We start from the raw sequence: 19,312 nt of genomic DNA on the forward strand, positions 1-19,312 counted from the left end.
GAGATTGCATAATGTAAGAACCTATAAGAGTAGAGTCACGTGAGGGTGGTTCGTCCCTATGTAATGAATCTTATACTCTAGTTTAGATAATGTTCTACCTATAGTTGATTCTCAAGAAGCTTCAACCTATCATTCATGTCCGCCCGTTCCTTTTCTCTGGACTCCTGCTCAGCCTTCCGCCTTTGCTCCTCTTCAACAGCCCGCTGCTCCATTAAATCCTGTAACATGGTATTAGGCTCATATAGGTTGGAACGGTGCTATTTCAAGGCATGGGCATAAATGAAAGGTTAGGATGCTAACCTTGAGACACGCTATCTCACGTGATGCGGCGGTTGGGCGACTCCGTATGGACGGAGTTGAGCTGGTGCACGACGCGCGTATCTCGTGCAGCTTGCGATGCGAGGAGGTGGCGATCGTCCCGTTGCAAAGGAGGTGGCGGCCATGGCCCTTCCCCTCGCCAGCAATGATGAGAAGCTTAGGATCAAGGGGCTTGGACGTAGGTTCGGCTTCCTGCCCGTGCACCTCCTGGAAGACCTCTTTGAAGGTCCCCCACTTCTCCTCCGCCGACTCGCTGCAGAACTCGGCGCCATCCTTTCCCTTGTGGCCTTCTCTCCAGGCTTCCAGGATGTGGACCGGGCGACCAACCTTCGCCTCCTGCAAAATTAACCATCAAGTTTAATGAACCAAGATGAACCGTGCGAAAAAGTTAACATCTTAATCCACATACCATGTGTTGTTTGAGAGCGGTTAGGTTCCGGCTCCCCTGGACATGAGCCGGGCCTGGCATTTTGGCTCGATCATTTCCCTTCTCCACATGCTGCGCCTGCCATGCTGGGTCACACCACATGTCAACCAGGGCCTCCCAACAATCGTCCTTCATCCAGGGTTCCTTCACCTAGTCAGACAAAATCGAATAATTGAGGAACAAGAGGGATGAATCAAAGTACTAGCAACCGATGTAGTCACTTACCACTGACAGGTATTCTTCTCGCGACAAGTTGGTCTGGCAAGCAGTCTTCCTTGTCATCTTCTCTCCCTTGTCATCGAGCGGCCGACACTGCATCACGGCTTTGTACCGCAGCGTATGCTTGGTGTCAGAGAGTATCTTTCGGGCAGATTTCACAATGCCTTTGATCGCCTTCTGCTGCTCACCATCCACGCAAGCAAATGTTTGCTACAAGAAAGCATATGGCATCTTCTCACCATCCACGCAAGCAAGGATTTGGATATGGAAAAATGCAATGGTCGGAGCGAAGATACTTACAAAAAAAGCATTGATGACCCGGGTGGCCATGGTGACATTGTGCTCGTCCTTGTTGTGTTGGTAATGCTCCCAGGTTAAACCTGGCGACGGCGGCTCGTCATCACCCGGCTTGGACAATCCAGGGAAGTGCTTCCTCAAGAGGGAGCCGATGACGTGGTTCGGCGGGCGTGCCCCCTTAGGTTGTGTCGGGATAAATTTCCACTGACTGCATGATATAAAAGACAAGCATATGTGAGTGTCAAAGTTGTGGCATCCAAAATATGAAGCAAATGAAATGCTTGCTTACCCCTCTCCTGTCGGGCAAATGACAGGACGGTCGCTGGCAGCAGTTGGTTCTGGGACCTTCCCCGGACCACGCCCGGATTTCTTCCTCTTGAAAGTGTTGTTCGAGGTAGACCCCGAGCCGTCCGAGGTCTCCATGTCGCCCGACTCGGTAGCGAGCAGATCTGGTCCATCTAAGTCCACTCCGACATCGCCATCCGATGATGACTCGTCCTCGGTAGTGTCCTGATGGGAGGCGGACGACTCAGTCCTACCACTAGGGACTCTCCGGTACTTAATAGTGCCCCCATCAGAATCTGAAAAAAATATGGTGAATATTAACCATACCACTTCAATATGCATCAGACTTTTTTTTATCAAAGAAGGGTTTTCCCCTTCCGATTTTCATTAAAGAAAACCAAGCCAACAGGTATTCACTTTGTTGATTAGTTCACATATCTATGTTAGGGACGATGACTAGTTGGATGCTTGGTTTCATTTCAATATTTCAATATAAAAGTGGAGCCGGCCTATATGTCCAAGCTAAATAATCGTAAGTTATGTGAAAGAAGAATATAAGCACAACCAAAATGGTCAATAAAAAGTATTGAAGCATACTCCATGGTTTATTCAAGCTTCATTTTAACTGGATGTAATATATGCCAACAAGCATAATTCATATATGATTCCCACTCTTTAGATCTTATCAATTCTGACTTGGATATAGAGTTCGCAAGAGGCTCCTCTAAATCCTGACACAATAACAACATATATTTCATTGTTCTTGATGATAGGCGGAGATTAAAGTTCACTCAAGATATGTGGATTACGGCACCATGGAATTTCAAGTACTCTTAGAAGGACCCCATGATTTGGATAGATGGCTGAAAGGTACAATGCTTAATTGTTGCGGTCTATTCCAAACTTCGTTACACAAGCAAGCAATTTATCCATGGTTTGACTTTGAAACCAAATAATGTATGATTCCTTGCAGGTGCATTCATTCCTACTTATATAAAGGAGGCGAATTTAACTCATGAGGCAAGATTTTTGCACATCCAAAACTACAAACTTGCAAAACAAATGAATGTGGCAAATGGCATTGAAAATCTGTTTCAACATTGCAGATTGCATGTAACATTTATTCACCAACTAGTGATCATGGCATGACAATACAGACACCTATGCCTGCTCCACCGGAGGCATTGCCTGGGAAAGAGACGAGAGAGGGAGGAGGGGCCGGTTCTCTACTAACCTGAGGGCATCTCCAGCTGCCGCGCTACCCGAGGAGCTCCGCTGCGGCGGCCGTCCTTCGGCTGCATCCAAGAACCGCTGCGCCGGCCGCCGGCCATGAAGCTTGGTGGCGGTGACAGTTCGGGGCGGTGGCCACAGTTGGGGACGGTGGAGGAGGGGTGGCCGTGGCAGTTGTTGGCGGTGGCCGCAGTTGGGGGCGGTGGAGGAGTGGTGGCGGCGACAGTTGGGGGCAGTGGAGGAGGGGTGGCGGCGGCAGTTGTTGGCCGTGGCCGCAGTTGGAGCGGTGGAGGAGGTGTGGCAGCGACAGTTGGTGGCGGATGAGGGCGGCAGTTGGTGGCGCCGGCGGCGGTGGCGATTTCGGCGGCGGTGGCGCAGGGAACAGAGAGGAGAAGAATGAAGATAGAAAGAAAGGGGAACGCTTAAGATCTAGGTTTAGAAGCTTTACCAAGAGCAGCTCTCGGTAAAAGGGGAAGGAAAAAGATCTAGGTTAGATGCTTTACTGAGAGGGTCTCTCGGAAAAAGTGGCCATTACCGAGAGCCGATAGTCGACCCTCGGTAACAACTGCTCTAATTTTTTGATTTCCTTCTCTTTGTGTTATTGTTCGGCACTATCTTTTTTGTATCTGATATTTCATATGTTTTTACGACCAAAGTTTGAAAATTCCATGTCTTTTGATGAATTTTTTCGATAAAAGACTTTTGATGCACTCATAGATATGCTTTTTGGTTTAGATTTGTTCAAAACTCAACTTTAAAGAGTGTAAACTAAAAAACATGAGAAGAAGCAGTTGTTGACCATGGCCTACCCCCTCTCTCGGTGCCGGTCAACTTCCTAGAAGGGCACCAAGAGAGAACTTTAAAGAGTGTAAAGTAAAAAACATGAGAAGAAGCAGTTGTTGACCGTGGCCTACCCCCTCTCTCGGTGCCGGTCAACTTCCTAGACCGGCACCGAGAGAGAACTTTAAAGAGTGTAAAGTAAAAAACATCAGAAGAAGCAGTTGTTGACCGTGGCCTACCCCCTCTCTCGGTGCCGGTCAACTTCCTAGACCGGCACCGAGAGAGAATTTAAAGAGTGTAATGTAATAAACATGAGAAGAAGCAGTTGTTGACCGTGGCCTACCCCCTCTCTCGGTGCCGGTCAACTTCCTAGACCGGCACCGAGAGAGAATTTAAAGAGTGTAAAGTAATAAACATGAGAAGAAGCAGTTGTTGACCGTGGCCTACCCCCTCTCTCGGTGCCGGTCAACTTCCTAGACCGGCACCGAGAGAGAATTTAAAGAGTGTAAAGTAATAAACATGAGAAGAAGCAGTTGTTGACCGTGGCCTACCCCCTCTCTCGGTGCCAGTGAACTTCCTAGACCGCAGGGGCCACCGGATGGCCCATTCATATACATGCGATCGCCTCCTTTGAGAGCACGAGAAGTTTCGAGGCCAACGGAGCATCAGGACCCGCACTTCCTACACAAACCGGACACATTCCCTCTCGATACCAGAACGGGCCTAGACTCGGTATGTCATCTCGCGATAACATGCACTAACACGGAGAATCGGTTATTCACCATGGACTACACCCTCTGGGTGCCGATCAACGCCCTAGACCGCCGGGGCCACCGGATGGGTGCTAGATCTAGAGACTGCCCGAGGGGGGGCACCCCTACATGCATGTGGCCCATGCATACGCATGCAGGGGTGGTGTGCTATTTGAAAAAGCAACGCACGTCCTTGACGTGGCACGTGCCTCACAAACCACACGCACGGGGCGGGAACGTCGAGGACCGGATGCGTTCGTCCGCGAGACAGAGTCTTCGGTGGGTGATCCCGTGACAGAATGGGCCTAGACTTGGTATGTCATCTCGCGATGACATGCACTAACACAAAGAAGCGGTTATTCATCATGGCCTACACCCTCTCGGTGCCGAACAACGCCCTAGACCGCCGGGGCCACCGGATGGGTGCTCGATCTAGATACCGCCCGAGGGGGGAGGGCACCCCTACATGCGTGTGGCCCATTGATACGTCCATTTTGCATCATGCTTTTATATTGATATTTATTGCATTATGGGCTGTTATTACACATTATGTCACAATACTTATGCCTTTTCTCTCTTATTTTACAAGGTTTACACGAAGAGGGAGAATGCCAGCAGCTGGAATTCTGGGCTGGAAAAGGAGCAAATATTAGGGACCTATTCTGCACAACTCCAAAAGTCCTGAAACTCCACGGAAGTTATTTTTGGAATTTATAAAAAATACTGAGCGAAGAAAGCACCGGAGGGGATCCACCCACCATCCACGAGGGTGGGGGCGCGCCCCCTACCTCGTGGGCCCCCTGTCAGGCTTCCGGTGCCCATCTTTGGCTATATGGTGTCTTTCACCCTGGAAAAATCATAAGAAAGCTTTCGGGAAGAAACTCCGCCGCCATGAGGCGAAACCTTGGTGGAACCAATCTAGGGCTCCGGCGGAGCGGTTCTGCCAGGGAAACATCCCTCCGGGAGGGGGAAATCATCGCCATCGTCATCACCATCGATCCTCTCATCGGGAGGGGGTCAATGTCCATCAACATCTTCACCAGCACTATTTCCTCTCAAACCCTAGTTCATCTCTTGTATCCAATCTTTGTCCCAAAGCCTCAGATTGGTACCTGAGGGTTGCTAGTAGTGTTGATTACTCCTTGTAGTTGATGCTAGTTGGTTTATTCGGTGGAAGATTATATGTTCAGATCCTTAATGCCTATTAATACCCCTCTGGTTATGAACATGAATATGATTTGTGAGTAGTTATGTTTGTTCCTGAGGACATGGGAGAAGTCTTGCTATTAGTAATCATGTGAATTTGGTATTCGTTTGATATTTTGATGAGATGTATGTTGTCTCTCCTCTAATGGTGTTATGTGAACGTCGACTACATGACACTTCATCATTGTTTGGGCCTAGAAGAAGGCATTGGGAAGTAATAAGTATATGATGGGTTGCTAGAGTGACAGAAGCTTCCACCTTGCCCTTCCAGTCACGAGCAACACATACCTTATATATGGAAATGTGGGCACTCGGGGCAATTCCGGTCGCGGTGCCTGTGCCCACACCACTTTATGATGCACCGGTTACGAAGTTTTCGGCGGCTGTGGATGAGGTGTGTGTTCCATGCCCCTCTTCGTCGTCAGAGTCATCACCCGCAATCAGTGACTTGGCACCGATAAGCTTGTTGTTGCACTGGGCCGCGTCGCACGAGCCCTTCCACCTTGCAGGGGGTGGTGGAACACCGTGGTCGTTGAAGGAAGCGTGCGCCGCATAGATGTCGTTGTCAAGCAGCCCAATGATGACTCCCTTCCCATAGTCAGCCTAGCTCCAGAACCCGGTGACATTCCTTAGCCCAAGGAACTCTGGCGTGTGGGTGGTCATTAGCTGCAGCGTTTGGTCTGGGAATCTACGCACAAACTCTGGCTTCTTGGACACCATGTCGAGTTCGGCATCGGTGAGCCTCACGGCGAAGCCGTTGAACACCTCGGTGTAGGAGTAGAGAAGGCGTGACTCGATAGAGTCACCTGCCAACGAGCTCGACAAGAAAGACTCGTGCCATTGGTGGTGTGTGTCTTCGCCTGCATTCGAGGGTGGTGGCTGGATGAGCACGATGTAAGCACGATAAGAAGAGGATTTTGTGGCGTTTTGGTGTATGCTCGTGGTTGCTGGATTGATATAGCATAGTGCGAGTGTAGGAAAGAGAGTGGTGAGAAAGAGAAGTTGTACTAAGAGATCTGTAAACGACGCCATTTCTTAAGCCGCAGACAGGTACACAAGGAAGATGATGGGAATGCTGGAATATGATCAATACCGCATAATCTTTATATGGCACAAATAATTAATGTGTCGTGCCTTACTTTTGGCATGTATTAGTCAATTCATAAATCCAGCGCATGCGGTAACACATAAATGGCTTCAATTCCTACTGAATATGGATGGCATGATAAGGTTATGTGGGATTGTAGGGTTGGGGGGGGGGGGGGGGGGGGGGGCGGCGGATCTCTTTCGATTTTCCGGATGATCTTAAATACTCCATACACAGTAGTACCAGATAAAATGGAGGATAATTAATGATTCAAAATTAATAGCTGGAGTATATTTTATGTGTTATCATCTCATAATTGTGTAGTATCAACAGATACTTGAACAAAAATATTGAAGTAATATCGAAGTGATGAAATCAAGTGAGGTTGAATAGGTTGTCTTCTTTTGCTGTCAAAAGCACAAAAATGCTAGGCCTAAGGGCTAAGGTCATGCTTATTTGGTCTTTTGCTTCTGCTTTTGCAGATTTTCCACTTTGACAAAAAAAGCCAGAAAAGCTTCTACATAGGTGTTTTTCGCTTCGTCTTTTGGCTTATACTATCACCGTTAAGTGTAGCATGATCTCTTTTGATTTTCCGGATGATCTTAAATACTCCATACACAGTAGTACCAGAAAAAATGGAGGATAATTAATGATTCCAAATTAATAGCTGGAGTATATTTTATGTGTTATCATCTCATAATTGTGTAGTATCAACAGATTCTTGAACAAAAATATTAAAGTAATGACAATATCGAAGTGATGAAATCAAGTGACGTTGAATAGGTTGTCTTCTTTTGCTGTCAAAAGCACAAAAATGCTAGGCCTAAGGGTTAAGGTCATGCTTATTTGGTCTTTTGCTTCTGCTTTTGCAGATTTTCCACGTTGACAAAAAAGCCAGAAAAGCTTCTAAATAGGTGTTTTTCGCTTCGTCTTTTGGCTTATACTATCACCGTTAAGTGTAGCATCGCTGTCAAAAGTGAGTTCTATCAAAAGATTCTTGACAGAAATTAGCATCAGCTCCATTAAGAAAGGGATAGCAGGGACGTGGGTAATGTATCTACCCATTTTAATGGTGTGGGATGTGTGGGCTGGGGGCGGGGAGGATGCACATGATTTTTTTTTTATTTTCTGGATGATATCGAATACTTATATATCAGCATTGGTAAAATTGGAAGATATAACTAATGATTCAAAATTAACAGCTCGGGGTTTGTCTCCGCACCTACGACGCGTTATCATCTCATTAAACCCATTAAGTCAGATGAAAAAGGTGGCCTCTCAGCTATGCCAAGTCGCAGCTACGTGTTGGCTGTTGTGGGAATTGTTTCTTTTTTAGAAAATCTTTTTTTTATTTTGAGTTGGAGACTATTTTTTTCCTTTTGAGATGGATGTGGTGTCCGTGTGTCATCTGTTGGTTGGTTGATGTGAGAAAGTTTTTTTTATTTTGAGATGGAGATAAGGTTTCTTTCTCTTTCTCTTTGAAATGGAGAAAACACGCTTACATCTTCCTCTTACGCGGCGCGCAATGGCACGCCCCAACCGCTAGTAAAGTAGAAAATGACAATAGGAAGTCGTGAAAGCAGGTGAGGTTGAGCAGGTCATTTTTCTTTGTACTCGAAACAGAGTTCCATCTAACAATTTTTTTTAATGAATATTAGCATGATTTGCATTTAGAAGCAGGGAGAAAGTCGACAGAATGGGACATGGAAGGCCTGGCCTTGCCATTTCAAAGGACCGACCCACCGGTGCTCGTGGAATCGGACTGCTCCATGGCCCTGTCCATGATATACGCAAAGCGGGGAGGATATGACAAGACCGGACTTAGGGCATCTCCAATGTCGTCCCTAAAACAGACGCACTATTTCTTCACGGACTGATCCGGACCAATCCGTGGACACGGATGCAGGAGCCAACTTCAGTAGTTCGTGCAAAAAAGGGCAAATTTTCCCTGCCAGACCGGCTATCCGAGCCTCCTCGCTGACTCTAGTGTCGCCTCCTCACCATCTGACTCCTTCTCGACTGCCTCCATCTTTGCTGCCAAGCGCTTCAACATCTTGACATGGACGGCACGCACGATCATTGCCCATCGCCATCCAACTAGCATATCCTCATGATCAAGATCTTAGTATCCTTCGAAGTGGCCACGAGCTCAACCCTCCTCTCTTCGCTTGGTCTTCTTCCCTTCGAGATTAATCTTCTTCTCAGTCGCCGCCATGAAGATGTTAAACCTCTCGAACTTCTTTTCCTTTTTCACGTCGGAGAGCTTCACACATCCCTTTGATGACCCACGAGTATAGGGGATCTATCATAGCCTTTTCGATAAGTAAGAGTGTCGAGCCAAACGAGGAGCAGAAAGAATTGACAAGGACTCCCTCCGTTCCATAATATAAGATGTTATTACATCCAATATACTCATATATTTCATGTAATAAAGTCTTATATTATGGGACAGAGGGAGTAGTTTTCAGCAAGGTTTCACTATAAATATTGTAAAGATAATTAGGTAGATTTTTTGATAGCAAGATAAATAGTAACAAAAGTAATAAAGTTCAGCAATTGGCCTAATTCTTATGTATGCTAAGGACAAGCCGGTTGTGTTTCTTATAATAGCTAAAACCCTCTTGAGGACACACCGGATTATCGTCAAGTTACTTTAACCATGATTCATTAAGTTACTATTCATTGATTTAATAAGTGTTGTGTTGGTGGACCGGAGCTAGGGCAATGTTCTTACTTGAACGAATACCTACTTATGATTATACCCTCCATGCAAGAATCCTCATATGCAAGTTTTGCATTGTGTCGAGGAAGTCGGTGTGTAGGAGCCAGCCAAAGATGCAGACCTTGGCAGGAAACCTGAATTCGCATATGTGATCTAGCGTTGGATCCAAGATTTGATCGTTTAGGGCTGCAAATGCCCCCTTGATGAAGAATTTTAAGCCACCAAGAAGGGCCCTTTACTGGTTTAGTCCTTCGGAGAAAGACCTTGCAACGGTAGCCTTATGGACTCAATTCACTAGTCGCAATGGAGGTTAGATGGCTACCAAGGCCAAGGGTATGGCTACTTGCAGGATCGAAAGTATGTCTAGTGGGGGTGATTAGACAACTTGACCAAATAAAAATCTATCATTTTCCCAATTTTAGTTGTGGGCAGATTTTAGCAATTAGCACAAGTCAAGCAATCAACCTACACACGCAATTCTAAGCGTATAGCAGCGGAAAGTAAAACATTGCATATGAAGGTAATGGGAAGGGTTTGGAGTATGCAAACGCAATGGAGACATAGAGATTTTTGGCATGGTTCCGATGAGTGGTGCTATCGTACATCCACGTTGATGGAGACTTCAACCCATGAAGGGTAACGGCTGCGCGAGTCCACGAAGGGATCCACCCACGAAGAAGAAACCTTGTCTATCCCACCATGGCCATCGCCCATGTAATACTTGCCTCACTCGGGTAGATCTTCACGAAGTAGGCGATCTCCTTGCCCTTACAAACTTTCTTGGTTCAACTCCACATCATGACGGAGGCTCCCAAGCGACACCTAACCAATCTAGGAGACACTGTTGGGGAAGGCGGTATTTCAAAAAGTTTACCTACGATCACGCAAGATCTATCTAGGAGATGCTTAGCAACGAGCGGGGAGAGTGTGTCCACGTACCCTCGTAGACCGAAAGCGGAAACGTTATGTTAACGCGGTTGATGTAGTCGAACGTCTTCACGATCCAACCGATCCAAGTACCGAACATACGGCACCTCCGTGTTCCGCACACGTTTAGCACGATGATGTCCCTCGATCTCTTGATCCAGTTGAGGACGAGGGAGAGTTTCGTCAGCACGATGGCGTTGCGATGGTGATGATGAAGTTACCGGCGCAGGGCTTCGCCTAAGCACTACGGCGATATGACCGAGGTGTTAACTAAGGAGGGGGGCGCCGCACACGGCTAGGACCAATTGATGTGTGTTCTAGGGGTGCCCTCCCCACGCATATAAAGGAGGGACAGAGAGGGAGGGAGCCTAGGGTGCGCCCAAGTAGGAGGAATCCTACTTGGGCCCCTAGTCCAGTTCGCTCCCCCCCCCACCATATTTGGACAAGGGGGTAAGGAAGGAGGGGGGAGGGGAAGGAAGTAGGAGTCCTACTTCATACTTTCATTTTCCTCCTCGCCTTTCCCTTTCTCCCCACGTGGCTGTCCCTATAGGGGGCGCACCAGCCCCATGTGGGCTGGTGTGTTCCCTTACTTGGCCCATTAAGCCCATATCTTTGCCGGGGTTGCCCGGACCCCGTTCCGGTGACTCGGTATCACCCAGAACACTTCCGGTGTCCAAATACCATCGTCATATATATGAATCATTACCTCTCCACAATTTCAAGACTCCTCGTCAAGTCCGTGGTCTCATCCGGGACACCGAACAAAGTTCGGTCATCCAATCACATAACTCATAATACAAATCGTCATCGAACGTTAAGCGTGCGAACCCCATGGGTTCGAGAACTATGTAGACATGACCGAGACACATCTCCAGTCAATAACCAATAGCGGAACCTGGATGCTCATATTGGCTCCTACATATTCTACAAAGATCTTTATAGGTCAAACCGCATAACAACATACGTCATTCCCTTTGTCATTGGTATGTTACTTGCCCGAGATTCGATCGTCGGTATCATCATACCTAGTTCAATCTTGTTACCGGCAAATCTCTTTACTCGTTTTGTAATGCATCATTCCGCAACTAACTCATTAGTCACATTGCTTGCAAGGCTTATAGTGATGAGCATTACCGAGAGGGCCCAGAGATACCTCTCCGATACACGGAGTGACAAATCCTAATCTCGATCTATGCCAACTCAACAAACACCATCGGAGACACCTATGGAGCATCTTTATAATCACCCAGTTACGTTGTGACGTTTGATAGCACACAAGGTGTTCCTCCGGTATTCGAGAGTTGCATAATCTCATAGTCAGAGGAACATGTATAAGTCATGATGAAAGCAATAGCAATAAAACTAAACGATCATTATGCTAAGCTAATGGATGGCTCTTGTCCATCACATCATTCCCTAATGATGTGATCCCATTGATCAAATGACAACACATGTTTATGGCCAGGAAACTTAACCATCTTTGATTAATGAGCTAGTCTAGTAGAGGCATACTAGGGACACTCTGTTTGTCTATGTATTCACACATGTACTAAGTTTCCGGTTAATACAATTCTAGCATGAATAATAAACATTTATCATGATATAAGGAAATATAAATAACAACTTTATTATTGCCTCTAGGGCATATTTCCTTCAGTCTCCCACTACTGGAATCAGCTAATTTGCCATCTGCCAGCTCTTTGCCGTCTGCTAGCTGACGGCAAAGAAGCTCTTTGCCATCAGCTACACATAAGCAGACGGCAAAGAAAAGGCTGACGGCAAAGAAGCTCTTTGCCATCCGCCAGCTCTTTGCCGTCTGCCAGCAGACGGCAAAGAATCTTTGCCGTCCGCTGGCAGACGGCAAAGAGTGTGGTGGCCCCCACCCCCCGCTCGTTTGAAAAAATCTTAACGGCCCACCTCTTTGCCGTCCGCTAGCAGACGGCAAAGAGGCAAAAAGGCGGACGGCAAAGGCTGGCTGACGGCAAAGAGGGCACTTGCCTAACGGCAGGTACCCCCCGCCCGTTACTCACTTCGTCCTCGCGCGCCCTTCTCCTCCCACCCCGCCGCCGCCGCCGCCGCCCGTCGCCCCGTCGCCCCCGCCGCCCCGTCGCCCCGCCGCCCCGGCTCCCCGCCGCCCCACCGCCCCGTCGCCCCCAGCCCCGGCCCCCCGCCGCCCCGCGCCCCACCGCCGCCCCGGCCCACAGCCGCCCCGGCCCCCCGCCGCCCCGGCCCCCCGCCGCCTCCTCCACCGCCCCGCCCCGGCCCCCCGCCGCCCCGCCTCCTCCACCGCCCCGCCCTGACCCCGCGCAGGCCGGGCCCCGCGCCGGCCGGGCCCCCCGCCGGCGGGGCCCCCGCCGCCCCGCCTCCTCCACCGCCCCGCCCCGGCCCCCCGTCGCCGGCCCCTCCCCGACCCGTCGCCGCCCCCCACAGTGAGCCCCTCCCATTTTTTTCTGTTTTTTTGTTTTTTTTCTGTTTAGATAAGGTTTTTTAGTTTAAGTTTTTTCAGTTTAGAATTAATTAGTTTAGGTTATTTAGTTTAATTAGTTTAGGTTTAATTAGTTTAAATAGTTTAGTTTTAATTAGTTTAGGTTTTTAGTTTAGGTTTAGGTTAAGTAGAAGGGGGAAGAAGAAGAAGAAGAAGAAGAAGAAGAAGAAGAAGAAGAGGAGGAGGAGGAGGAGGAGAAAGAAGAAGAAGAAGAAGAAGAAGAAGAAGAGGAGGAGGAGGAGGAGGAGGAGGAGGAGGAGAAAGAAGAAGAAGAAGACGGGGGATGAGAAGAAGTAGAAGAATGAGAAGAAGTAGAAGTAGTAGAAGAATGAGAAGACCCCCTGACCCCCTGACCCCCCAACCCCGACACCACCCCCCGACACCCGACCCCGACTCCACCCCGACACCCGACCCCCTAACCCCCTGACCCCGACACGACACCCCGACCCCCCGACCCCCTAACCCCCTGACCCCGACACGACACCCCGACCCCCCCGACCCCGAAACAGCACCCCGACCCCGACACGGCACCCCGACACCGACACGGCACCACGACACCGACACGACACCCCGACCCCCGACACGACACCCCCGACACCCCGACACCCCGACCCCGAGACCCCGACCCCGACCCCGACCCCGACCCCGACCCCGACCCCGACACCCCGACCCCGAGCCTGACCCGACACCCCGACCCCGACACCGACACGGCACCCCGACCCCGACCCGGCACCCCGACCCGACACCCCGACCCCGAGACCCCGACCCCGACACGGCACCCCGAGACCGACACGACACCCCGACCCCCGACACCTCCCGAAAAGGTGTTCTTTGGCCTTCCAGAAGCCGACGGGGTCATATATTTGTGAATTATTAGTTAGGTCATATATCTTTCGATTTTGTTATGAAAAACATCATATATAATTGTGTTGATCGGGTAGTTTTAAATGTGCAGTTGTTTCATCGCTGCGAGGTTTGGTGTTCGACGACCTCGCCGTGCGTTTGACGAGCTCTGCCCCTTCGTTCGTGGGTGAGCACAAATGATATGTCCTCCTCCCCCATTAATTATTTGATCTATTCCGATGAAACTTGATAGCTAGATATATATGTGTCTTGAATCATCAGTATGCGTAACCAATATGTGTCTCCCGTTCGAAAGCGTCATAGTTATAAATATGCATGCATTTGCATATTTATAACCTTGATTCTTTCGAATTGTCCAACGCTATCCATGGACAGCCCGAGTATGTTTAGATTGGGTTCGTTTTCCCATATGCTTTGCTCCGGATCCGACGCATAAATTTCGTCAGTGCCTCCCCTGTTGTTCTCCGGGTACACATCTTCTCTGTTTATTGCAGAGACATGTATCAGGAGAACAGCGGGGAGGTGCTGCCGAAATTTTGCGTAGGATCCGGGGCATAGCATGGGAAAATGAACCCAATCTAAACATACTCGGGTGGGATTAGGACCTATCATTACCTATTAGAGTGTACGTTGCATGGACGTAATAAAATTGACAAAGTAGATCAACTGATGAATACATACATGGTGAATTATATATATATACTCGTTGTGTGTCTAGTAGCTCTGAAAGTCAAGATGAGTGATCGTGCGTGGATGTACATCGGTCACACTGGTCAGAACAAATGGAGCACTGAATGGTTCACAAAAACCAAGGGGTTTGTGCGAGCCGCATTTGCAAATGGCCAGAGGAAAACCTGGTGCCCCTGTTTACGATGCGGCAATTGGTAAAAGAGGACAGAGGCTGAAATGGGCAAACACCTGCAGAAGAGTGGTTTTACGCCCGATTATACGGTGTGGACATTTCATGGTGAGTCTGCCCAACGTGACCGAGCTGAGGTGGATCGTCGTCGCACCGACGAGCATGGTACCGGGATGGAAAACATGGTGCAAGACTTTGATGATGCTCGGGATTCGGACGAGGAGATGGAGGAATCTGCAAAGGCCTTCAATGAAATGTTGGAGTCTTCAAAACGTCCGCTCCATGAGCACACTGAGCTTTGTCAGTTGGATGCCATCTCACAAGTAATGGCTCTGAAGGCTCAGTTCAACTTGGGCAGAGAATGCTACGATGCAATGATGACAGTATTTGGACGCTTTCTACCCAAAGGCCATGTAATGCCTGCAAACCTGTACCAGTCGGACAAAATCCCCCGTGCACTGAAGATGCCCTATGATAAGATACATGCCTGTGAGAAAGGATGTGTCTTGTTTAGGCTTGACTATGCGGACTTGAACTATTGTCCCATTTGCAAGTCTTCCAGGTATGTTGTGGTAGACAACGGTATGGGTGAGAAGACACAGACCAAAATCCCCGTTAGTGTTCTTCGGTATATGCCAATCGTACCAAGACTTCAACGTCTTTTCATGGTCGAAGAGACGGCCAGACAGATGACATGGCACAAAACGGGCAAAAGAACCGAACTAGATGCAGATGGGAATCTGATGATTGTACACACATCGGATGGTGTTGCGTGGAAAAAGTTTGATGAATTACATGGTGACAAAGCGGCAGATCCGAGGCATCCTCGAGTCGGCATCAGCACGGATGGGTTCAGTGTGTTTGGTATGACGGCAACCCAATACAGTTGTTGGCCCGTATTTGTCTTTCCACTCAATCTCCCCCCCGGACAGATTATGCAAAGAAAGAACATTTTCCTGACGTTGATAATTCCAGGGCCCAACTATCCGGGGAAAAATATGAATGTGTACATGCAACCGCTTAAGGACGAATTGCAAGAAGCCTGGGATAATGGGTTCAAGACATACGATGCCTATAGCAAACAGAACTTCATAATGCGTGTCTGGTACATGTACTCGACGCATGACTTGCCGGCGTATGCGCTATTCGTTGGCTGGTGTGTGCATGGAAGGTTCCCGTGCCCCACATGCAAGGGAGCTCTTGAGTTTCGTTGGCTTCAGGCCGGTCGCATGTTTTCTTGCTTCGACATGCATAGACAAGAAGAACTTCATCAGAGGTAGAGTTGTCAAAAACTCTGCACCACATGCATTGACAGGCCAACAGACCCTGGATCAGTTAAACGCTCTCGAGCCAGATCCAGAGCGTCTAGGGTACTTCAAGGGGTATAATTCTAAGCACGCATGGACTCACAAAACATGCTTATGGGATCTGCCTTACTTCAAAGACCTCCTTTGCCCACACAACATCGACGTGATGCACACTGAGAAGAATATCGCCGAGGCACTTTTTGGTACATTGTTCGGCATAGATGGGAAGTCAAAGGATAATACTAAGGCTAGAGTCGATCTGGAGGCGCTATGTGATAGGCCGTTACAAAACATGAAAGAACCGAAAGGAAAGCAGAACTGGACGAAGCCAAAGGCATGGTTCAATCTTGGAAGGCCAGCTATGAGGGAAATTATCTTGTGGGTGAAAATGCAGTTGATGTTCCCCGATGGGTATGCAGCGAATCTACAGAGGGGAGCCAGTCTTGATAAAATTGAAGATATTTGGTCTCAAGAGTCATGATTGGCACATATGGATTGAGCGGGTAATGCCGGTGATGTTGCGTGGCTTCATCCCTGAGGATGAATGGCTAGTACTGGCAGAACTCAGCTATTTCTTCCGTGTTCTTTGTGCGAAAGAACTATCGCCTGGTGTGCTAGAAGAAATGGAAGAGTTGGCGCCGGAGTTGATCTGCAAGTTAGAGAAGATCTTTCCACCGGGCTTCTTTAATCCAATGCAACATTTGATTTTGCATCTCCCGACCGAGGCAAGATTGGGGGGGGCCCGTGCAAAATCGTTGGTGCTACCCAACTGAGAAGATGCAGAAGACGCTTCGACAAAAATGTAAAAATAAACGTAGAATTGAAGCATCGATGGCTGAGGCATTCATCACTGAGGAGGTGGCAAACTTCGTGACAGCACACTACGAAGCCAAAAATCGTCATTTGCATAATCCGAAGCCTCGGTACAATGCTGACGACCCTAAAAAGGGTGGATCCAACCTCAGCCTATTCAAAGGGAATCTCGCACCAGCCAGTGTTTCAAATCCAGTATCTTTGGATAACGAACAATGGCGGACCATTTCGTTGTATATCTTCAACAACCTGATAGAAGTGCGGCCGTACATCGAGTAAGTTCTCGGTACATAGTTTTGCAACTTCTATTTCCTTTGAACTGCTCTTATTCCTGGATATTTCATACAGTGGATACGTCGCCTTATTCTCGTATGGAGCGGTGATCCAAAAGGATTCTGTCGAAGAGTATGAGCTTCTCGCAAAGCAAGGAGGCGGCTATCCCGGTTTCATCTCTTGGTTCAAACAAACGGTAATTTCTATTAGACTTGTAGGCTAATTTGTAGGCGGCTATCCCGGTTTCATTCGCTAATTTGTGCGTAATGCAACAATCCTTTCATATTAAACTTGTAGGCTAATTCAGAGTCTATGGACGCCGAATTGAGACAAGTCGCTAATGGTTTTGACTATAAGGTCCGTTCATTTGACAAATACGACATCAACGGGTATCGCTTTCGTACCTATGGCAAAGAGCTATCTATGGCCGACCGAAAGTCTACAAATTGTTGTGTATCTGCTATCGGCGAAGGAGGTACCGAGTATTATGGGAGAGTTGAAGCAATTTATGAACTTCTATTCTATGGTGAAAACCCACCGAATGTCGTAGTCTTCAAATGTTATTGGTTTCAGCCGAAGGAGACTAGAAGGACTCATGAACATATAGGGCTAGTTGAAATCAACCAAAGCACCCATTTAGATGTTCCTCATGTCTATATTACGGCTCAACAGGCGACCCAAGTATTCTATCTACCGTGGGCCTGCCAAACTAATCCAAATCTGAAAGGTTGGGATGTCGTTTATGAAGTGCCGCCACGTGCTAGACTATCTCCCCCAAAGGAAGAGGATTATGAACCTCACATTAACCCAGACACATATGAAGGAGAATTCTTACAAGAGACACGTCTTTCCAAAAAGCGTTTCAAGAACCGCTATACTTCACCCCAAAACATTGAAGTAGACAGCGACAGTGAATCTGACATCACCCCAGAGGAGCAACAAGAAGAGCCGGAACAAGAAGAGGTTACTGCTGCGGATGACCTGTCATTGCTTGACCGATTACGTCAAGGTGGCCTTGCACATGTTGACGCCACTGAACCCTATGAGCCCGTCATTGATTATAGTGATGATGATGATTATGCATTTATTGATGATACTGATCGAGATTATTAGTAGTGTCAGGTATTAAATTTTTTAATGTTGTACTTGATGATGATACACTTAAGTGATACACATATTATTATTCATGTCGGTCTTTTTTTTATGTTGTACTAATTTCTTTTACTGTTTGTCATGGCAGGTGTTGAAAGATGGTGGGCGCTGATCGGGAGCGCGCCAAGGCCCCTTCTTCATCGACGCGTGGTCTGAGGTCTTCGATTCCAGACGTACCTCTCCGCCGAGCGTTGCTGGACAGTATGTCCACACCGCCGGGCCCTTCTTCGTCGACCGCGGTGCCCAGCAGGGGACGAGGTAGGAAGAGAGGAGGTGGGGCACGTGGTCGCGGGAGAGGAGGTAGGGTGACTGCTAGGGCGCCTTCCTCGCCGCCACCCCCAGCTGTTTCACCCGAGCACGTGACTGCTAGGGTGGACTCGTCCGAGGAGGAGGCTACACGGACTCCGGTCCACGAGCCTCCGGTCCATGGGTCTTGGGCCCACGAGCCTCGGGTCGACTGGCCTTCGGCCCACGAGACCCCGGAGGAGCACACGTCCGGATGGGGTACCTGGCCGGATCAGCCCGAGGAGCCGAGTGGCCATGCTGATGATGGCGGGGAGCCGACTGATCTTGAGGAGGAGGGTCGCACCGTCTACCAGCGTGGTGCTACACGGCTCCCGTCCGTGCCGGCGACCCGCGAGCAGAGGTGGTTGATCTTCCCTGATGGGGAGAGGTACGTAAGTGCATTTAATATTTTTGTACCTTCTGCATTCATGTTTCTTCAAATAACTAATGCGTTGGCCTTGTCATGCTGCAGGGGTTGGGACCACCATCATAGTGTCCGCCGGCCCAACTCCGTCCTTGGAGTTCTTTGCCGACAAAACTTCCCGGGGTTTGTCACGTTGCCTGGTGAGGGTTGGCTTCCAGAGCTTGGGTTGAGCTGGGAGCACTACGTGGCTGCCCCGGCCCCGCCGGATGTCATTATCGACGGTGTCGTGTGCGACACGAGGGCAGACATGGTGATCAGGACGTTCTGGGTAATTTCTCCTTTACACATTTCAAAATCTTCAACTAGCTAGTTATTAATTATACTAATCAATATTGTCTCATTTGATTGCAGACATTCTACAGGTGTGAGGAGGGATACGAGGAGGACAGCGCAAATGTTATCCAGAACGTCTGCAAGCGCCTACTCCAGAACTTACGGCACGAGGCTCGGGTGCAGGCTGTTCGAGACTACTACGCCTTGCGTGGTATCAAGAAGACCAAGCCGGCGTGCCGCGATAAGTTCCTGAGTAAGGAGCAGTACATGAAGGTAATTCTTAAGGCCTTCTACTTAAGTTCCATCATTTAGTAATTCTTAGCCGTA

This window comes from Aegilops tauschii, chromosome 7 (genome assembly GCF_002575655.3).
Source record: "Aegilops tauschii subsp. strangulata cultivar AL8/78 chromosome 7, Aet v6.0, whole genome shotgun sequence".
In the NCBI taxonomy this organism is placed as follows: domain Eukaryota; kingdom Viridiplantae; phylum Streptophyta; class Magnoliopsida; order Poales; family Poaceae; genus Aegilops; species Aegilops tauschii.